Below are 24,179 nucleotides of genomic sequence, written 5' to 3' on the forward strand. Positions count from 1 at the left end.
ATTCGTGTTAAGAGATGATGATTTTAAGTTAAATCTATCAAAAAACGGAGCAGAATAGTACCATGGCGCATGTGGCATGTCTCAAAAGTGTATAAGCGTGAAATTTGTATCATGATATGGAACAGGAAAAATAAGATCCCATCATACTCCAGAATTGCTGTAAGTTGCATGTTCTGCACGTCAAGGAATTATCCAATGATGGCATTATTATGAAAAGGGAAGTCACTTCGGATCCTCATTTTATATGACCTATCATGTTCCTGTGCGTAAATATGCTACGTAAATTACGTCATGGGACGTCATGGGTCAGAAACGGAGGAAGACCCCCTAAATTTCTGAAAATTAGGACGGCATTTCGCCAAATGATGTCACCTGAGATAATAAGTGATTGATGAAAAACTGACTTTAAAACTTAAAAAAATCAATTCGTGAAGTGACCGAGGACACGTCACTCATCTTCCTGGATTTCTCGGCAGACAATTGTTACAAACCACAGTGTACATAAAGTACATATAATCGGCACGTATTCAGAAATCATTAGTGAGCAAAGTAGTATATTACTGAACAAATCCCAGTGGCATACAACATATCCCGCAAACGCAAAATGTACAGGGTTCCCCGGTTGTTAAGTGAGACTGTTTATGACCAGAAGTTTGACGCTAAACTTTAGAACAATCGCTGTGAACAGAAGTTATGACATACAGAACATTCGCTGTGAAAGTCAGTAAATAAGTAGATGTGACCTTTCCGTTGAACAACAAAGGTCTTGCTATGATAACAACGTGCTCGCTATGAATGTAACTTGACAGAAAAACATCGCCGTAGAAAATAGTCTTATCTTTCTCGCACCTTCATGCACAGAAATCCGTATTTCTTGTACCCCTGTCATATTATATACGACCTTCGGACGTACTTCGCGATCGCAGGAAGGGCCTTGCGTATTTGACGCCAAAAAACTATCCCTGTTGACGTCACGTTTAAGCGAGGCTCGTGCGATCGACGGTGAATAGATCTATGATGATGTTCCATGACCTCATACACGCGGACAAGGTAACACAAAACGTCCCTCAAAAAAGGCAAGAGATCAATAAATGTTGCTTATTTTGTTGTCGAAATCTTTTTAACCAGTGAATGGAATGCGCGGGCATAATAGAAATGACACAAGAAAGGAAAGTATATGACAATGCCAATCTACATACTACCACAGGGGGAACAATGTTAGAATTACCCTCACATTCCCAGAAATTCAATATTTGTAAACAAACGGAAGTCGGGCGAACGTCGCGCGAACGTCTCCCGACGTTTCGTGTAATGTGACAGGGGTATTAACGAGAATAGGGGGAACTTTTATGTGTAAGTTGGGGAATGTCTAAGTCGTTCATCAGTTTCACCCGACAGCTTTCTCTATATCCCCTATCTTGCAATTAGCCTACGGGCATGAACTTGCAGATAAACTTATTCATCGTATTAATCTTTCGCAACGTAACATAATCGTATCCGGTTCCCTCCATAAATACTCTTGAATGCGCCATTTTCCTGAGATTTCATGACCAGGGTACATTATGCACGTAGTCTTATTTCCTTATTTTTCTAATATCGCAGAGTTCTCACGTTTTTACCCGACTTCAAGTGGAAGACCGTGAAACAGCGACCATACCAAGTACCTACCGCTCAGTGTAAACCCTAAGCTTACTACTCTCTTAATGCCAGGGAGGCTGCAGAATGCTCCATTCTTGTTAGGCTGTGCCCTGTACCTTTTTGACAGATGACTGGATCGAGTCAATTGTGTAAGGAAAAGAAGAACGGTGTGATCTTCTGCGATTTGTCCAGAGAAATTCACACACAAAATCATATCACAACATTGTGTTTAGTAAACTCAAAGTTTCGATAATGTATCTTGTAGATTGGTCAAATTATATCTGACTGGGAGATTGCAGCGTACCTGCCTAATTCAGTCTAACAAAAAAATAGCGCATGTGACTTGTGGAAAACTCAAGTGTCCCATTTTTTGATGATTATGCCTAACTGTATACAGTCATTCGCAAAATTACTCAGGATTTTGGGAAAATCATATCCAATCGCTTGCGTCATTGCCATTTAGCATGTATGTAGTCATTTGAGCTGTCTATATATGCCGACGTCGCTACTATATATCGTACACTTTTCACACCGTAGCACAGGTAAAGTCCAAAATGACCCTATATACCGGACTAGTAGTGTAGTGTGTTTTGTTCACGCGCAAGAGGAATCGAATAATAGGTCGCCCGAAAAGCTAGAAAAGGACGAAACCTCTGAAGATCTAATCTCAAAGCAGATCCTACAATGGCATAAGATAGTACCAAACTGGCCAAAGAGTGTAGTCAGCCAAGAGGTGTACATTTGCCACACCGGTAGCGAAACACACTCCTAAGCCGGCTTCACTCCTCTGCCGGCTTTTGATACTATCTAATGCTACCGTAGGATCTGCTTGGAGATTACTGAAGACCTTGAATATAAAGATAGAATAGTTCCGTGCAAATAAAACATGAGTGGGGACGGACAAATAATTGAAATATTGTAAAACAATTTTCGAAGAGGGCTCTGCGGGACTGATGATAGTATTTTTGTCTTAATTGTCATCCGAGACAAGGCACATTTTAAGCCCGAAATAGCTTCACTCGTAGGGCCGATTAAAGGGGCTAACATCCTATACGTCTGCTTGATTTGAACCTTTGTAAGGGTCTTAGTACGTTTTTTTTTCAGATAATTTTGTTAACATTTTTCCAGGAAAGATGTGGTTTTAAAGGCACTCAGGCGGCTTTTCAAAAGACACTAGAAAATGTTTGAACGTCGCAGGATTCTCCCGTTGGCTGATTTTTCCCATGATGTACAGCACCTGTGAAATACTGTGATTATCGTGCGATATACTGGATAAGCTATCACAGTACGATTTACGCGACCGGGGCTTAAGGGCATCAACATACAAAAACTTACCATTTAAAAATCTTTATAGTGTCAAAGTTTCCTAATGTGATGACAAATCAGAAAAAGTGCACATATATTTCTAGCTCACGTTACCTTGTCTTTTAAGTGCAGCTGACGTCAAAAGCCTTCTTGGATATCCAAACTACCTGCGAATCAAGATTTTAAACCCCTAATAGTTGTAGTCTAGTGAGGCTTGATAGAACAGCAACGCCCTTCACTTAAACGCCGTTTCTAACAGAGTCAAGCGTTCTGAAGGTGTTCAGAGCCAGGTTTACTAGTGTATGAAAAGTGTTCAGTGCCAAGGACAGGTATGCTCACCTGGTGGAACGATAGGCATACTTAACTGTATCTGGACAGAATGTGCACCAGGGTCAGATGCCTTAACCTCTGTGACTGGTGTTCCGCATCAAGCAGATGTACGTTTAGCTGTGGGTGGATGGTGTTCAGCACCACATATTTACCTGTGTGGGAGGTGTTCAGCACCAGGGACAGGTTTGTTTACCTGTGTGGATGGTTTTCAGCACCACATATTTACAGGAATGTTAAACTGTGCGCAGTGGACAGCACCAGGGGCAGGTGTGTTCACCTGTGTGTGTAGGGTGTTCAGCACCAGGGGCAGGTGTGTTCACCTGTGTGTGTATGGTGTTCAGCACCAGGGGTAGGTGTGTTCACCTGTGTGTGTATGGTGTTCAGCACCAGGGGTAGGTGTGTTCAAATGTCTGTGTGGATGGTGTTCAGCACCAGGAACACATGTTTACCTGTGTGTGTGTGTATGGTGTTCAGCACCAGGTGTGTTAACCTCTGTGTGTGAATGGTGTTCAGCACCAGGGACAGGTATGTTTACCTGTGTGTGAATGGTGTTCACCACCAGGGAGAGATGTGTTTACCTGTGTGTGCATGGTGTTCACCACCAGGGACAGGTGTGTTAACCTGTGTGATCAGGGACAGGTGTGTTTACCTGTGTGACCAGGGACAGGTGTGTTTACCTGAGTGGATGGTGTTCAGCACCGGGAAATGTGTCGTTACACCCTTTCTTATGTCAGCCTGAAGACAGATGTGTTAACATTCTATGCACGGATGGTGTTCAGCACCATTCAGTGCATTTACCTGTGTGGATAATGCGCCAGGGACAGGTGTTCCCTTGTACGGTACAGTACATGAGACAGTGTCTGTCTGGATGATGTTCAGTACCAGGCAGGGACATTTACTTGTGTGTGGTGTTGACCACCAGGGATAGGTGCATTTACCTGTTGGGATGGAATTTGGCACCAGGGATAGGTGTGTTTACCTGTTTTGATGGAATTTGGGACCAGGGATAGGTGTGTTTACCTGTCTGGATGTCCTTATGTACCAAGGACAGGTATGTTTATTGGTGTGTTGATTACCAAGGAGAGGTACATTTACCTGTGTATGAGAGGTGTTCAGTACCAATGTGTGTTCCAGATACATGTAACCTTGATCATAATGAGTATTGTGGGAATCGAATATCAGTGCAACCAACAAGTACAGTCCGGTATCGCTGACAAAAATGGGGTGCTTTATTATGATACAGTTATCTTGCCATCTTCCCTATTTAATGAGGATCATGCTTTACGTCAGCTACCTCAAAATTATGCATTGTATTTGAGGGCCAAACTCGTCAGTCTGTTGAAACCGTTTATGTGCACTCCGCATACCCAATACAACACTGTGAGCTGTAAACACTGTATATATCTTGTCATGCATGCTACAAAATGTAAAACGATATTTACATGTCAAAGCTAACCACAGTGGCTATGCGGGTAAAGAAAACAAACAATATACACTGCTTTGTACTTATATTCCTGAAACTTTAGTGAAAGATCTCTGCTTGATAGTGCAATGTTAACACCACCCCTCGCGTCGTTTTGCCGGCCAGCTGAAGCCGTTGCCCGGGAGTTGGCACGAGGAGCCAGACGCGAGAGGATTTAGGGGATGGGTGGAACCAGTATGCTTACCACCCTACATTTAAGAGTGTAGCAGGTGGAACCTGTGTGCCTAGCCACTCAAGAGTGCAGCTGCTAAGCTAACACTACCCAGAGCCCCCTAACCCCCACCTCCGTTACCTGAACAGAAAGAAAAATAAAACAGTCGGTTATCAGTATGAGAAGATTCAAATCATCTCTGAACAGACATGAAACTCTGAGTCAGTTAGTCGATACTACCAGCTTTACAAATGTATCTGCTCCACACACCCTTATCTTTTCCATAAAGCTGCATATATTGCGATAAAACATTTCAGTACAAGAACCTCAACACCTTTACAGCAACAAAGGCTACAGGAACAGACAAGTATGTTATTACAAGATTATCATTTTAAGCTGTAAACATGCTTCTATTGGGGGAAAAACATTTACAGCCCTAGTTCTTCAACTATTGGGAAAAAGGTGTTATTGTAGGATACTTCACAGTCCTAAATTTACTGGGGAAAAAGAATTCTGTTATTCTTCACTGTACTGAACCTGCATGTATTGGTAAAACAAATAGTATGTTATTATAAGAAGCTTCACTGTCTTAAACCTGCATCTATTGGTGGAAAAAACAAGCCTGTTATTATAAGAAGCTTCACTGTCCTAACCCTCCATCTATTGGTGGAAAAAAACAAGCCTGTTATTTATAAGAAGCTTTACTTTCTTAAACCTGCATCTATTGGTGGAAAAAAACAAGCCTGTTATTATAAGAAGCTTTACTGTCCTAAACCTGCATCTATTGGTGGAAAAAAACAAGCCTGTTATCATAAGAAGCTTCACTGTCCTAACCCTCCATCTATTGGTAAAAAAAACAAGTCTGTTATTATAAGAAGCTTCACTGTCCTAACCCTCCATCTATTGGTAAAAAAAACAAGTCTGTTATTATAAGAAGCTTCACTGTCCTAAACCTGCATCTATTGGTGGAAAAAAAACAAGCCTGTTATCATAAGAAGCTTCACTGTCCTAACCCTCCAACTATTGGTAAAAAAACAAGTCTGTTATCATGTCCTAACCCTCCATCTATTGGTAAAAAAACAAGTCTGTTATTATAAGAAGCTGTACTGTCCTAACCCTCCAACTATTGGGAGAAAACAAGTCTGTTATTATAAGAAGCTTCACTGTCATAACCCTACATCTATTGGTAAAAAAACAAGTCTGTTATTATAAGAAGCTTCACTGTCTTAAACACCATCTACTGGGAAAAAATGTTTTTAAAAGCTTCACATCCCCAAACCTGCTTAATGTGTATATGGAAAAAAATCATTACAAGTTTCCCCTAGCAAGCCTTAAAAATCTATCACATACAAATGATACCATTACCTATAGCTAAATGGCAGTCGAGAGACAGACTGGCAATGCAATATAAACATGTCATACACCCTGACTGAAAAATCAATGGCACATGCATTACCTATAGCTAAATGGCACAGTCTAGAGACAGACTGGCAATGCAATATAAACATGAAATACACCCTGACTGAAAAATCAATGGTACATGCATTACCTATAGCTAAATGGCACAGACTGGCAATGCAATATAAACATGTCATACACCCTGACTGAAACATCAATGGCACATGCATTACCTATAGCTAAATGGCAGTCTAGAGATCTAGACAGACTGGCAATGCAATATAAACATGTCATACACCCTGACTGAAACATCAATGGCACATGCATTACCTATAGCTAAATGGCAGTCTAGAGACAGACTGGCAATGCAATATAAACATGTCATACACCCTGACTGAAAAATCAATGGCACATCATTACCTATAGCTAAATGGCACAGTCTAGAGACAGACTGGCAATGCAGTAAAAACATGTCATACACCCTGACTGAAAAATCAATGGCACATCATTATCTATAGCTAAATGGCACAGTCTAGAGACAGACTATCCTCCCACGGAAAATTTAGCTGTAATTTGGTTGTATTACAGGGCAAGTAACAAACGTTACCGTTAACGTTTGTTACAACAGTAAACTTTATGCTTTTTTTGAAATGATTGACATTATTTGCTACAATAATTTGATATAAGTGGACATGCCTGGGGACATTTAAAAAGTTGGCAGCATGTTTACACCAGGTCTGATAGAAAGCTTAGAAAGCATTGAACATTGGTAACGTTTTTTACAGTCATTTCTATACGACATTTTGTTAAGCAATATCAGATACAAATGGCAATGAGTGAATGACCCATTCTTGTTCTTTAGAAAGCCAGAAAAACTGTAAAGCGTCACAAAAACCTAAATTTCTAGTCTTATAGTGGATAATATAACGGTGAAACATGGCATAAACCACCTCACACAGCCAAGATCAGTGACGGGAGTGATCTGACATGATCAGTCAGAGGGCTTGGGTAGCTGGTTTCAACTGCCGAACAATCATTCTGGGAACTGAATTGTTACATTTATGGCTACTATTTGAATTATTCGTTTCTTCTCAGGCGACTGTCTGAATACTTTTTAGCTGGGTTTGGAAAATGTGGATGATTTGTCGACTACAGAATGGTGATGGATGATGAATCATTGATTTCCAGAATTTTGTTTCCTTTTCCAAATCATCAGAAACCAGATATTGGGGGTGTGATCACATCCATGTAGTCACCCTGGGGCTTGTGGTGTAATCTTCACTTCCAAGTTTCATTCCATTTGCTCCTCCACCTTGGGGCTTCATTGGCCGCTGGCTGTGGATAAAGAAATTGATATTTCAGTAATAAAGTAATTAATACCATTCCTTCACATTAGAAGATCAATTCACAAGTTAGAAGATCAATCCTGAAGTGGTAAGCCTTGCGTTTACTTTTGCAGCATTTAGGGCCAATTTACAAAAGGCACTGTGCACCACAGTGGCCTAGGACAGTTTTCATGTTACTAAAAATTTTACACCGACCAATTGGGACTCTGGCTGAGCGCCACAGCACAGAGAACAAGTGCTGTTTTCCACCAAACAAATGATGACTTTCTCCTCTTCTTAGTCAGTGAGTCACACATACTCATGATACTGGTGATACCACCCATATTTAATACATAGAAAAGTCATGCAAAACAATCACTTAAAATTAAATACACATTTACCTACATTTCAAACCTCAAGTACCACCACTTTTGGTTAAAAAAGCTGGAGTTCAACTCCAACATTTTAACTACCTACAGCCATAAGAATGTCATGATACTAGGATTTTACCCCGTCCTAATGGATCAGTCCACTCTGTCAAGGTAGCACAACACAGTATTTATGCACGACCCACGGGGATCCATGACATGGGTACATAAACTTTTAAAAGTAGTACAGATAAACTTGTTGAAGGAGAGTTTAAACAAGCCTTATTTGAGGTGCAGACAGATATAACCTGTGCTGTGTGGTCACGGAAGGTGTTGACTCTGAGACTGTATGGTTTGAAATAGCTGCATGTGCACCCAGGTGCACCAAAAATTGGAGCTGTGAACCTACCATTTCCACTCATAGATAAAAATGTACATGTGGACAAACAAACTATCACAAATCCAGAATCTCACCTGTTGATGAGGACAAACATACTAACTCCAACATACTAGAGCATGCTGACTTTTCAGATGAACTTAACCATACAGCATAACTGGCAATCTTTAGCCAAGATATATAGAAATAGAGTTGCATAAATTACTTTTGCACTTACTTCTTATACTATTTCTGTGCCTTATGAAAACACCCCACTTTGCTTTATTCAATATAATTACAATACATGTACACACCCAAAATCCTTGCACCCCATCTTGTACTCTGTGAGCCTACTACTAAAGGAAAAAAGGTAGGGTAAGACCCAGGGTGACCTACTTAACGTAGACAACCTACGTAGTGACACAAGTCTGCATGATACAAGCTACAAAGGGCCAAAGAGCTACAAAGGGCCATGGTGGACCAAGTGCATTGGAGGAGCCTTTACGGATTGGTTCGAGCGGGAGTAAGTACATGTGCATTGTTTGAATACATAGGGAAACATCATAGACTTTGTTGTAGAAAATTTCAAACACTATCACATTTTGAATTTTCCCTAGACTACTTTGTAGGATTATTTGGAAGGAGTTGAAATCACTTTTTCAGACATGACCTGGTCCCTTTTCAGTGTGACACTGATAAAATTTATGCATCTGAAGTTTCTGGACAAATTATGCAACACAATCACTATGTTTCAAGAGCAGCAGCTATGTTTCTCCAAGATTAAATGATTTGAGTCTTTCCTTCCAGCTAGGAGATTGCTTGGGCATTCTCACCCTGCTACAATTCTACCTGACACCACTCTTAACTTACAGAGCACAAAATGGGAATACGGTTTGGGTGTGACCTAAAATCCTTGAAAACTTTCTTTTCCATGAAAATTTTTGCCCGATCTGGAGACTTTTTGAGTTTGAAGGGACAGGTATCTAAGGGTCTAACTCTAAGCTTTCTAAGCTTGGGTCAAAATTTGTTCAGTTCAGCACTTTAGCTGGTGTCAGGACAGGTTTTAGTCATAGGGTGCTACGGGTCATATCAGGAGGGAACAGGGGTCAAAGGCAAGGTTTCTTTCATAGAATGTGCTTTTCTAGACCAAAGTAACTTTCTGGTGGAGAAGCATTTTTAAGACTGAATTTGAAAAATGGGTCACTGCTTTCAGTATATCATAAGTTATAACATGCTTTCCAATGGGCAGCCCTAAGGGACTGACCTGCACCTTGAACAGCTGCTTGGCATGTCATTATATCTCACAATCAGCTGTAAGTTGCTAGATAAACATCTGCTTGCAGAAATTTCAGGCACCTCAGATCTACAAAAGTCAACGACTGTTCCACAATCCTAAAAAAATGGGGTGTTTACGGAATTATTACAGACAGCAGAAAAGTTTGCGGTTTTCGCAAGGCAGTCTTACCGCAAAATCAAACGCAGCGCAAACATTTTTCATTACAGTATGAGACGGTCTTGTGACCGGAGTGTATGATACAACCGCAAACTCAAAACCACCACAACGCTCCACTTTCCGGATATCATGAAAATAAATCCCCGCAAACTTAAAATGCATTTACAGCACATTTCTTAAGGAAAGTTTCGGTGAAAACAAAATAACATGCAATACCGCGCAGGTCCAGAATAATCACGGGCCAAACTACATAATGATCCGTCAAACTCCTGCTTAACTTAATTCCATTCAAAAAATTAAACAAAACTGCAGTTACAAACAAGCTGCCAGGGGGCCGTAGACTTTCACCACATATTCCCTGTCCCAAGACCTATCTACCAATAAAAATTTACCCCTAACTTTGAACCCTCGCTGCAGTACTGGAATTTGCTGCTAGGATGTCTGCATGTTATCGAACTTGACATTAATTTTTCCGACTCCTACCCATCAATCATCATGCAGGATCAGCCAAAGCTTCTTGAGTTACTGTTGTCTGCAAACAAATAAACACACAAAGTTGAAACATACATGGCCTACTGTGGTACCAACAGAAAGTTTTTAACTTGACCTTTCATTCCATCAGGAAGGTCCATTTGTCTGTGTGGCAGGACCTACATACACACCCAAACACACACATACCCACATACATGGCACAACCAAAGACATTATCTTCTTGTTGAAGATAAAAATATCATGTTATGCTGTTTACAGACAGACACACACAATCAGTCAGACATACAACCTTCTTATAGAGGTGCAGCAGCCAGTCTTCCTTGAATAATTTGGACATCTATGTTACATGTTTCAATATTTTCGTGTACTCCAACTAAAGCTTCCACATCCAAACAACAACAATTAGTGATTCTCCCCTGACTCCATTAGCATACGATAAACGAGAGCAGATGTCACAGATGGCGGGAAGTTGTTTGCGTGGGCACAGAGGGGAGTCTAACGGCAAAATTTCTCTCTTCTGCTACAAATTATATCTATTCAAATCTCATTGTAAAAGAAGCATTATGACGTACAAGGCATTCCTTAAACCGTCCACAATTTATCTGGTATCAAGTTCAACTACTTGAAGGTCCTTGAAGTGGTAATTGTTAACGTTACATATTGTAGACAATTGTAGACCAGTTTCTGCTTTACCACTATCATGTTTTTCCCACTCTCATAACGCATAAATACAACTTAACAAGCAAGCAAATGACGAAAAAACATACCGTAAGCGATACAATGTTCTTCAACTTTCACAACTAGACACGGGGACTTACTTTAAGGGCCAACAATACAACCGTAACACCGCATGGGGACGGGATATCTATTTTCTTCTCCTTTCACGTCATAGAAATTTTGACACGATAAGTTGAGTTTCTAGGTAAAAATAATTTTGGATAACTTGTCGGGAACAAAACCTTCCATGGCCTGATTCTAAAGTATCGTACATAGAAAGTGTTTCTTCTGTCTGTTCAGAATGGTGACGCCATCTTGGAGTTGGACCATCAGCGTTTCGATAAAATAACCTTGCCTAGGAAACAAACCAGATTTTCGTCGTCTGAAGCATCTATTATAAATTAAGAGCAACTTACCCCCTGATATTACACGTTCCCTTTAGTCTCAGCCCTGCTGTCTTCCGATCAAAGCCGCATTCGTCAGCCACCAAAGTAACTTTCTGGACGGTTTGGTACCTCCGGTTAGTCTCTTTGCCTTTAAAAAGTTGTGTGGTATTTGTATGTGGGGGCAGTGGTTGGCCACAAGTCACGTGATAGTCCCTCGGAGAGTGACGTTTCATGGAGTCTGTGACTGATTAGTGCCACCAGTCTAATCTCAAAGCAGATACTACGGTGGCGTAAGATAGTATCATAACTCATAACTGAGACATCTTAGGGGTGTACATTTAACGTTACCACGTTAACACTTGCCACATGCACACCTACGACGTAGGTGTGCATGTGGCAAGTGTTAGCGTCCGCCAGGCCTTCTTATCCTACGGCGGTACGGGCTACACTCCTTGGCCAGTTTTGATAAGATTCTTATGCCCGTGACCGCAAGATCTGCTTTGAGATTATCACTTGTCAGCGAGAATCGTGAAAATAGATACTGAGTAGTCTCAACTAGGCCCTATGGGTACACGGGCATACTCTCCAAGCAGAGGTTAGGCTCCGACTGTTTTTTCAACTTTTTTTCAACCTCTGCATGCCGGCAGTCGCAGGTTAGGTTGGACACAGCAAAAAAAAAAAAAAAGACAAAATAGAAAGTCCGATAAAAACGACTAAAAAAACGTTGAAAAAACAGCAGGAGCCTAACCTCTGCTTCAATTGGAGAGTAACACGGGGGATCCGTAGCTCAAATGTGTTGATGACCGTTGATGTGTCATGGGCAGACGCCTCATCAGTTGGCACTCTGGGTCAAAGAATCTGACAGTTGAGCCAGGGCGACAACATGTAAAAATTAACGCCTTTTTAGCGATGAAATTCGTTGAGCGATCTGTCAAATCGCTCGCACGGCGGCAGCTACGTCTCGTAGCCTCCACCAGACCTTCCTACAAGCAGGGATTTCGGTGACATAAGATAGTAAGGGACGGTACGGCGTTTAGTGAGGGGGGAGGGCCGGTCGCCAGAGGGTCGGGTCAAAAATTTTTGGGTAGGCCCTCCCCCCAGGTAAAATTTTTTTTGCTAGGCCCTCCCCCCAAGTCAAAATATTTTTGCTTGGCCCTCCCCCCTCCTATCAACTTTGAAAAAAAAAATTCAAGACGCCAATAAAACACCGCTCCCATTTGGAAATGTGCTTTGCGTCATACTTTTTCATGATTTTCATCGCGAAGCAGATCTCTCACCCCTAGTAAAAAAAAGGGGGAACAGAATGGCTCAAAATATCTGCTTAATAGAGGGATAAATATTTGCTTTATAGAAGCTATTTCATTGTTTTGATATTAAAACAACACCTAAAAAGCATTTATATCTGGATTTCTAGTAGATTTGCGCCACGAAGCGGCGCGTGCCCCGCCCCCTAAATTTACGTATTGCAAGCTCGCGGGCCTGAGCGGCTTGACGGAAACTATTTTCAATTTACATATATTTTGGACTTTTTCTTGGTTCTGTGGTGGTAATAACTTACGGTAAATCGGGGAAAAATGAAAACCAAGACGACAGCACGATTCGACTAACCAAAACTGTAGTGGGGAGGGGGGCGCCGACGCTGATTTTCCCACGGCGGGATAGATCGGTCGCCTCTAGCCGCCGGCGGGCGTGAGAACGAAGACTTGCAGGAGATCTTTTAGAAATGCCACGCTTTTTTTGCCAGGATTTCCTGCATTGCTTTTTTATGGGAAAATTTGCTGGTCAAATGACTTTTCTATGAAAAAAAATACGACGGTTTCAAGTTTTTGAGAACGACGTTCCGAACACCATGTCTGGCGCGGCAAAGGCACAAAGAATCGCAAGGTAGGTCCGGGGAAATTTTGAAATCTTGACCCTCTTAAAAGCTATTTCCTTCAGTTTGAGGGAAATATTTTGCTAGAACAAAGCAAACTTTAATGGCATTTCAATTTAGAAATACAAAATTGAATCCCCCTCCAAACACATTATCACGATGTCGGTCATCAAAGGCGCGAGTCCGGTCACGTCGAAAGGGATCCAGGGAATTTGCAAATATTTACCCTCGAGCTCTGAAACGCCATTTCTTACATTTTGAGGGCAATAAGACAGGGGTAAATTTTGCTGGCAGACTAATCTAGAGTTTAATAACATTTCTGTAAGTGAAAAAGGTTTTCGAGGGCGTCATGCATACGCCCCGCCCCCTCCCTTTCGCATTTTCACTGTGTCCCGAGCGCCAACCTTGGGCGATCCCTTGCAGAGGTCCAGAAAAATTTTGAAATCTTGACCCTCTGAAACGCCGTTTCTTGGATTTTAAGGGACAAATTTTACTGGTAGACCAAGCTATTTTTTTTTGCTTAGCCCTCCCCCCAAGTCAATTTTTTTTTGCTTGGCCCTCCCCCTGGCAAAATATTTTTTTGCTTGGCCCTCCCCCCCCCCTGGCGACCGGCCCTCCCCCCTCGCTAAATGCCGTACGGTCCCTAAGATAGTATCATTTATGAGCTGGGGAAGGAGTTTCAATGGTCATTGCGGTGTCCAATTGTTTTATTTATTTATTGAGGTTTTCTCCACATACATAGATAATGGAGGGTATGGCGGAAAAGGCGACGGCAATAAAACTCCTCTGCCGGCTAAACTCCTTCCCCAGATTATTATAGTATGTGGGGAAGGACAACCTCAAGCCAACCGTTCACACTACCCAGATTATGATGCTATCTTATGCCACCGCACGATCTGCTTGGAGATTAGCCTTCCTACGGGGGTGGGGCATGGTAGAATTCGGCCAACAACAAAAATCGGGAAATTTGCCAGGGGGATTCCTGTCTCCTCTCCGCGCGGCCGACCCACTCCTCTGGTAGCAAAACTCCCCTGACAAATTATTCTCCCTCTCCTTCTATGTAGTCAGTCTGGTACACCCTGGTCTGCTAGGCCCCGGTCACAAGAATCGTACGATTGACTGCGATGGAGGTTTTATGCGCGGTATAAGCACATTGTGTCGTAAGTCGGGGAAGAATCGGAAGCAATGGTTTTAATATATGAAGCCGTGATCACAAGGATCGTAGTGCATCGTACGATGAGGTCATAGGAGCGTACCTGCGTCAATCGCAGGTAAATCATAGTAAATCGGGGAGCATCCTATGACGAAAATAGAGCTGAAATGGATTTTGAACATGTTCAAAGTTTCTCCATCGCCGTACGATTTTTATTGCCCCCATATCAGACTTCATTAAGGTCATTTTTTTTCTGCTGATGACGTTAAAGATTCATACATTTTTAGCATGTTGTGATGGTTTTAGTTTTCCCTGATATTGGAGGTTTTTTGGAGGGGGGGGGGGTCCGCGATTTTCAACGTTGGTTCTATTGTGCCGGGAAAGGGAGTTTGTTGAGGAAGGGAGTTTGCCGTGATAGCGAGTTTTCCGTGATAGCGAGTTTTCCGTGATAGCGAGGGGGCAGAAACTCTCCTTTTGACGACATGAACATTTGAGTAAAAAGTACACATTAGCGCTGTCAGATAAGGTTTTAACATCTAACACATGAAATGTTCAAACTTCCAAGTCTGTTGAGGAGGCGTTGAATGGGCAGTTTGGGCAGTGAAGCAAATAATGATCATGAATGCTTTCACATCGGCACCCGCAGCTGCAAGAAGGACTCGTAACTGTATTACATTATACGTTACGACTATGGTTTAAGCTGCAGGAGCCGATGCGACAACGAGTATTAGATAAAGCAGGAAACAGGAGTATTTTTGGTCCTGAATTAAGATATGATACAATAGCTCAGCTGGGCGAAATGAATTGACCATAATTAAACATAAAAGCATTTAACAACACACGTTTGAGTCAAGGCCGTTCCACAGCTCAGTTAAGCACGGTACAACATTTTTTTAAAACAAGTAGTATTCCAGATTGGTACATAGAAATTATGTTTGTTGCGAAGATTGTATGATGTTGTTGCGAAAACATTGTCATTGGCCGGTGCTACTATAGCACCGGTCACAAAGCGCGTACGATTTCTTGCGATAGCATATTCCGTATATCGCACTATGAGTGCAGTGAACCGCAGATAAATCGTAATCAAAATCAGCTATCGCAGAGCATCGGATGATGTTCCAAATCTTTCCAGTCGGTCGTACGATTTTTTACTTGTGTCTCTTCTGAATAGCCGCTTGACCGCTTTTGTGCATGCTTCTTCAACCAACCGAATGTGGACATAGCTGTTGAATACCTTCCTATAATGTCTTTTACTGAAAAAAGAAACAATAACAACATGAGTCTTACAGAATGATCACATTGTTGGAGTTTATCTTAGTTCCCATTTTATTCATGGGGTTGTCAAGCTCACCCAGACTATTGCCCTGGTCCGATGGAGGTATGTACCAATCACAAGCAGTTTCATTCCTGCAAGTGGGTTTGTGTCCAAATGACCTCACAGTCTGTGTCCAGATTGGGTCTGTGGGTGACAATCAGATCATCCCTGTTTGCCTGAAATAACACCACCTCCTGGGCCAGTTTGTCTGTCTTTACGGTGTACTATGTAGCTGTCAGGGAATATTTTGCTGCTTGATATTTTATAATTGAGCCATGACTCTGTGCCCGCTAATATGTCTGGTTTATAAGTGTCAATCACAGTTGCCAATTCAGCAGTTTTGTTTCGAACACTCGGCAGTTTACCAGCAATAGAGTGAACGTAACATTGATCAGATATATCTTTTCCCAGCCAAGCTCGTGTAGATCGAAGAGAAGAATAAGAAGACTCGCTCACGGCCCCAGATACCGTAAGGGTGTGGTCACATAGGTCGTGCAATCGGCGTGGGATCGCTAACTACGCGGCCATTTTAGAGGACATGTACGTGTAGTCACAGTCTACAGGACGTATTAATATTACTGCCGGAAATGTCATTTAGAGCTCTCAAACTCGTCGTCCGACCGATTTTTGCACAATGTGACAGGGGAACACCTGCGTATATATCTAAGTCCGTATGAGGCGCGCATGGGAGTATTTACCTCCACTAGGCTCCACAGGTCGTTGGAAAAAAATAATTGAAATTGGACAAACGTAAATAGGTAACATGTCAGACGAGTTAGCTTGGTCGCTAACCATACTTCTCGGACAGCTAACTCATCTGGCATGTTATATATCTATATTTGTCCAATTTGTACTGTTTTCCCCGCGACCTGTGGAGCCTGGTAGAGACTAAGAGCTTCATATATACGCACCTCAAACGGACTTGAATATATACGCATGTGTGAACCCACCTTTATACCCCCCTCACATTAAATACGATCTTCGGACGTACTTCGCGATCGCGGGAAGGTCGGCTGATTTTAAGATCTTAAGATGGTCTTGCGTATTTTTGGCCCAAAATCTGTACATGTCCCCCTCACATATAAGCGAGCCTCGTGCGATCGACGGTGAATAAATCTATGATAATGAACCTCCCATGACCTCTTGCACGCGGACAAGGGAACACAAAACGTTCCTCAAAAAAAAAAGGCAAGAGATCAATAAATGTTGCTTATTTTGTTGTCGGGATCTTTTTAACCAATGAATGGAATGCGCGGGCATAATAGAAATGACACAAGAAAGGAAAGTGAGTCACAAAGCCAGCCTACATACTGTCACAGGGGCCACAATGTTAGAATTACCCTCACATGCCCAGAAATTCAATAATTGTAAACAATCGGAAGTCGGGTGAACGTCGCCCAAACGTCGCCCGACTAACGGGCGTTCGCCATCCGATTTGCGCTCGATGATTAATAATTATGTCTGTGCTCGCCTATCGGTCTTCAATCGTTGGATTGACGCAAGACTATTGACCGATACCCTTGCGAGGTACGCACGATTTGCACGCACGATCTGCGACTCGGTAACGAGCTCTGCGATCTCGGAGATCTCTTGCGACTTGTCGCTTATGTTAAGAACATGTTTCGCTGCACCGCTACCGTCGTAAAGCCCCGGTCACAAAGCGCGTACGATACGATGGACTATTCCGCATATCGTACGATGAGCGCAGTACATCGCAACAAAATCGTAAGCATCGTAAGCCATCGCAACGCATCGGATGATGTTCAAAATTTTTCCAGCGTCGCACGATTTTTCACTTGTGTCTCTTCTGTATAGCCGTCTGACCGCTTTTGTGCTTCTTTAACCAACAAAATGTGGACATAGCTGTTGAATACCTTCCTATAATATCTTTAACTGTAAAAATAAATTAAAAAAGACCATGACAACAAGAGTATTACAAGCAAAAGTTCAAATCAAGCGTGAGTACTGGTATGGTTATCTCGGCCTGCTTGCCGGCTCTACGTGTCAGGCTCTTTCGAAGATCGTATCATGATATGCTATCAACAAAAAGATGCCATCATACAAAAATCATATCATAAGCATTATATCATATATATTTCCGACTCATAGAGCCTGCCTTTATGTTCGAGTTGTCCCCATGGTTATTACGATTATGGTAAACTGACCCAAGACCGACGAGAGCTGAGATTTGATCTAATTATAAACTCACGTGCATGAAGCGATCAAACAATTGTCTGCATCACCTATGCGGGGCGCGCTGTTCTCTGGTTGCGACTGTGGCAGTTGCGACTCATATATTTTCCCTTTTCGTCAATATCGACAATATCAGGGAAAACTGAAAACATCACAACATGCTAACAATTCACAAATCTATAACCTCATCAGTAGACAAAATTTGCCGTAATTAAGTCTGCTATGGGGGCAAATAAAATCTTACGACGATAGCGAGATTTTGAACATGTTCAAAATCCATTTCAGCTCTATTTTTCGCCATACGACGCTCCCCGATTTACTATGATTCACTGCGATTGACGCAGGCACGCTCTTATGACCTCATCGTACGATGCACTACGCGCTTTGTGACCACGGCTTTATATACTTAAACCATTGCTTCCGATTCTCCCCCGACTTACGACGCACTGCGCTTATCCTGCGCATCGGAAGGAATCGCAATGAATCGTACGCGCTTTGTGACCGGGGCTTAAGACTCCTGAAAATTGCCGGCGATCCCTAAAAATCGCAAGATGATCGTGAGAACACCAGACGTCTTACTCACGAAAATGTCATTTAGAGCTCGTAAACTGGTCTTCCGATCGAATCGCGCCTAATGTGAGGGGGGTATTAGGACGCGGTCACATAGGTCGTGTGATCGTCATCGATGCCATATTTCGATCCATGCGATTTTTGGGACTCGTCCGATGCTCGCTGCGCACCAAAACTTGTTCTAACATCAGCGACTAGTCGCCGGTGATGTTTGAGGTCGCAGAACTTTGAGGTGTCGAGTAGAGTCCGACTTGTTGATCGTTGGTCGCAAATCGGATGACGTACTAGTGCTCCCGTTGGTCGGAAGAGTTTCGCCTGACTCCCGTTTGTTTCCAAATGCAGACTTTCTTTGATCTAGCGAGGAGTTTTGTCATTGTGGCTCCGGATTCTGTCTTAGTATGCGGGCTGGGTTTATCACACAATTCTTGCAGCTGCGGGTGCCGATGCGAAAGCATTCCTCATTATCTGCTTCACTGTCCTAATTATGTTCAACAACGTACACTCCTCTTAGACAGACTTGAAAACCTGAATATTCCTAGGTTAGATTTAAATTCGTTATCTGATATCTTTTGTTTATCTGCTACTTAAAGGATCGGCTTTATTGACATCTGATATAAATTCCCAAATTCTCTCCATAACTCAATCATACTTATCCGAAACAAAACGATTTTAATTATTGCTTTTTGTCTATCCTTATCATTTACTATTGGTAACATAAGTTTATCCGTCCGTTTCTTTTCAGAATTAGGCGTTCCCGTACCCGTTTCATCTTGTTTTTCCCATGTTGTGTGGTTATTTTTGTCTAGTGGTGTCTATAATATAAGCCTGTGTGCTTGAGTAGGGGCACCACTATGTCTTTGTATTGTATTAATGTTGCAATAAAAAATAAAAATAAAAAAAATTCTTGTGGTCCACTGAATGGTTAAAAAGATCTCCACAACTTAAACCCCGGTCACAAAGCGCGTACGATTTGCTGCGATGGAGGTTTTATGCGCGATATAAGCGCAGTACGTCGTAAGTCTGGAAAGAATCGGAAGCAATGGTTTATATATATATAACCGTGCTCACAAAGATCGTAGGACATCGTACGATAAGGTCATAAGAGCGTACCGGCGATTTTCAGGGGTCCACGATGGTCGCGGTGTAGCGAAACATGTTCTTAACATAAGCGACAAGTCGCCGTTGATCTCTGAGTTCGCAGAGCTCGTTACCGAGTCACCTGCAGATCGTCCGTACCTCGCATAGGTATCGGTCGACATTCGATTGATAGTTGGAAGTCAATCCAACGATTATTGACCGATTTCACCTCCAAAAGTCAAACGATTCTCGCTAAAACTGAGACGGCCCGCAGGATCTAGGAGTATCGCACAAACTCTGGCGACCTTCCTCCACATCTTGCTCTTGTGCAAAGTCAGTGAAGTCGGGCGTGTTTCCTACTAGCATTCTGCTTGTGTGGGGAGAATGTTCTGCAAGCCTAGACCGAGCTCCTGTCAATTGGTCCTGTCATTAATTTTGCACATGACTGAAACATGTCCCATGCTTTATGAATTATGTCTTTTTGAATCTTTCCATGAGGATCTTCTTTTTTTCCTTGCCCTTGTAGTCAGGTTGACCCGTAGTGCAGAGGGTCCGCCTCAAAGAAATCTGCTATTGTGTCTTCCACTTTGTACACTGGTCCGTCATGTTTTTCCTCCTCTTTCTTCTCACCATCATCTCGGGCTTCTTCGTCTCCGGAGCCACGCTCTTCTGACACTTTTGTCTTGGTAACTTTTTTGCCCTTCTTTCTCGGCGTCATCTTTCACTCTATACACACATGCGTAGGGGCTTCAGAGGTGTGGTATTAATGATTATCTGTCTAAGTGCAACTATGCTCAATCATTGTCAAGGTGATAGGCGAGCACAGACCTACTTGTTGCTCATCGACTGCAAATCAGATGGCGAACGACTTCCGTTTGTTTGCAAATATTGGCTTTCCCGAAACTTGAGGGTAATGCTGACATTGTGGCCCCGTGGTAGTATGTAGGCTGGCTTTGTGACACATTTCTTTTCTTTCATCATTATGCCCGCGCACTCCATTCATTGGTTAAAAAGATTCATACGACAAATGAATCAAAATCTATTGATCTTTTGCCTTTTTGTGAGGAACGTCTTGTGTTTCCTTGTCCGCGTGCAAGAGGTAATGGGAGGTTCATAGATTTACTCACAGGTGATTGCACAAGCCTCGCTTATAGGTGACAGGGACAGTTGGGGGAGGAAGAGGCACGAGTGGGAAATTGTACTACACTCAGCTGCGATGGCTGATTTCGATTACGATTTAGCTTCGATTCACTGCGATCATCGTGCAATATGCGGAATCGCAAGGACGTCGCATGCGCTTTGTGACCAGGGCTTATACCCCTGTCACACTACGCGAAAATCATTCGGACGACGTTTCTGCGAGCTTTAAATGACATTTTCGTGAGCAAGACGTCCGATGTTCTCACGATCATCCCGCGATTTTTCGGGATCGCCGTCGATTTTCAGGGGTCGTACGATGGTCGCGGTGCAGCGAAACATGTTCTTGAAATAAGCGATAAGTCGCAAGAGATCTCTGAGATCGCAGAGCTCGTTACCGAGGAGTTGCACATCGTGCGAGCAAATGGTGCGTACCTCAAAAGGTTATCGGTCGACATTCGATTGATAGCCGTGCGTCAATCCAGCACTAGTTACTAATCAACGAGAGCAATTCGGATGGCGAATGCCCATCAGTTGGGAGACGTTCGGGCGAATGTTTACAAATATTGAATTTTTGGGAATGTGAGGGTAATTCTGACATTGTGGCCCCTGTGCTAGTAAGTAGGCTAGCTTTGTGATATACTTTCCTTTCTTGTGTCATTTCTATTATGCCCGCGCATTCCATTCATTCGTCAAAAAGATTTCGACAACAAAATAAGCATTAGATTTATTGATCTCTTGCCTTTTTTTAGGAACGTCTTGTGTTACCTTGGCCGCGTGCAAGAGGTCATGGGAGGTTCATTATCATAGATTTATTCACCGTCGATCACACGAGCCTCGCTTAAATGTGACGTCGACAGAGACAGTTTTTTGGTGACAAATACGCAAGTCCCTCTGAAGATATCGATCTTAAAATATGCCGACCTTCCTGCGATTGGGAAGTACGTCCGAAGATCGTATATAATATGACAGGGGTACAAGAAACATGCATTTCTGTGCATGAAGGTGCGAGGAAGATAAGACTCTTTTCTACGGCGATGTATTTCTGTCAAGTTACAACGTTTTCATAGCGAGCACGTTGTTATCATAGCTAGACCTTTGTTGTTTAACGGAAAGGTCACGACTTTCACAGCAAATGTTCTGAATGTCAAAACTCCTGTTCACAGCGATTGTTCTAAAGTTAAGTGTCAAACTGGCCTCTGGTCATAAACAGGCTCACTTAACAACCGGGGAACCCTGTACATTTTGCGTTTGCGGGATATGTTGTATGCCACTGGGATCTGGTCACTGTAATGATTTCTGAATACGTGACAATTATATGTACTTTATGTACACTGTGGTTTGTAACAAGCATATTTACGCACAGGCACATGAACGTTCATATAAAATGAGAATCCGAAGTGACTTCCCTTTTCATAATAATGCCATCATTGGATAATTCCTTGACGTGTAGAATATGCAACGTACAGCAATTCTGGAGTATAATGAGATCTTATTTTTCCTGTTCCATGTCATGATACAAATTTCACGATTATACACTTTTGAGACATGCCACATGCGCCATGGTACTATTCTGCTCCGTTTTTTAATAGATTTATCTTCGAAAAATCATTATCTCTTAACACGAGTTCAAGGCCACAGCAATGTACCTTAGCAGACATTTGGTACATTTTCTAACATGCACAAAAATCAGTGTCAATGGGGCGAAATAAGTATTTGTTGGTCCCTGTATATTATGGATGTTCAGCAATATAACATGAAATTAGAAAAAAAAGTCGAAACGTATCTGCATGCAGGCGTCGCACGTGGCATTCTTCGAATTTCGCCAGTACAAGTTCGTCTACTGATACCCAGATCCCCTATGATACCCTTGTATATTGAGAAAGTGGAGTGCTACATCCCTGGCGGAGGGAAGTGGTACTGCACGTAATGTAATTTACTTTGAAATACATTGTCTACGACTCAGAACACTGTGTAGGGCTCAGTGCAGTGTATTGGACATACTACAATGTATTTGACTAACTACGATGTATTTGACTCACTACAATGTAATTGACTCACTACAATGTATTTGATTCAATACAATATATTTGACTCAGTACAGTGTATCGGACTCACTACAGTGTATTGGGCTCACTACAATGTATTTTGCCACCGGAATACATTGTATTTGTGAAATACATTGTATTTGAAATTGTAATACATTGTATTTGAGCAATACAGTGGATGTAATACATTGTATTTGAGGAATACATTGTATTAGGCCCTGGAATACATTGTATTAGGCCCAAATACATTGTATTAGGCTTTTGACTGGAATATTAAACCATACGAACTAGGGCAGTGTAGCAATCATTTCCTCGGGGTGTGTTGGCCATGGAGCCGAGGAGCTGGCCTGTGTGGTCCCTAGAATGGAAAAGCCTTGTATCAAGGCTACACCTTAGCTGTTTCTCAGGGTCTAACTTGGGCAGTGTAGCAAACATTTCCACGGGGTGTGGTGGCCATGGAGCCGAGGAGCTGGCCTGTGTGGGCCCTAGCCTGGAAAAGCCTTGCATCCAGGCTACACCTTAGCTGTTTCTCAGGGTCTAACTTGGGCACAGTAGCAAACATTTCCACGGTGTGTGGTGGCCATGGAGCCGAGGCCCTAGAAAGAACCTAGTATCGAGGATAGTGTTTTTTTCTGTGATCATCATACCATACGTACTTTACAGCTGCAGATAAAAGGATGGACCTAATGGAGACCCTGGAAGAGGTGGAGTCGGCACTGGTTGAGACCGCGAAGCTGACTGAAGAGGTGGCTGCAAGGGAGCTGGAGGAGATCGAGCTGGAGGAAAACGGTAAGAGGTCTTGTCATCTCTGCTGCATCCCTTTCAAGACATCATTCCAGCTATTATATATGTATAAGACGTATTTACTTCACCCGGTCTAAATTACAAATGCCTATGCAAGCTTTCCTTCTCATATGTGTGTTTTATAATACGAAAATGTATTCATTTTACAGACGTCAAAAAGTGATGGCAGCTCCCGGTGACCGTCCGGACGTCCCCTGACACTGGAGTTTGAACTTCTCATGACGTCAGCTGGACAAGAGTAGCCATGTGATGATGTTTACTTGAATAAAAAGAAAATGTCTGTAGAAAATTCTCGTAGATATTTCTCCAATCTATCTTATGGTGTGCTTCCGGTTTGCTACCTAAGACATCGCCTGACTTCAGGTGCCACCATGCATGTCTAAAAATGTTCTTTTTCAAAAATTCTTTGTGGTGTTAAGTACCATACACATGTAGTGTTCAGTCCAACAATGCAAAAAGTATACAGAAGAAAACGATTACATCTCAGTATTTACGTCATGGAACTAATAACGGCTGATTCATTTGGGGATTCTTGGTGTAATAAAATCTACTGAAAAAAATCCATGCGTATTTGTAATATTTGCCTG

General features: G+C 42.3%; 1 long non-coding RNA gene across 2 annotated transcripts in view; it reads left to right on the plus strand.

The window, feature by feature from the left end:
• The window catches only part of LOC118416047, a 26,996-nt gene extending 2,844 nt beyond the window's left edge, over positions 1-24,152 (plus strand). For both annotated transcript variants that reach the window (XR_004831188.1, XR_004831189.1), the window contains exons 3-4: positions 23,452-23,577; positions 23,742-24,152. This is a non-coding gene — a long non-coding RNA (uncharacterized LOC118416047). The remainder of the gene's footprint in view (positions 1-23,451; positions 23,578-23,741) is intronic.
• Positions 24,153-24,179: the final 27 nt, after the last annotated feature.

Source organism: Branchiostoma floridae, chromosome 5 (genome assembly GCF_000003815.2).
Source record: "Branchiostoma floridae strain S238N-H82 chromosome 5, Bfl_VNyyK, whole genome shotgun sequence".
Lineage (NCBI taxonomy): Eukaryota > Metazoa > Chordata > Leptocardii > Amphioxiformes > Branchiostomatidae > Branchiostoma > Branchiostoma floridae.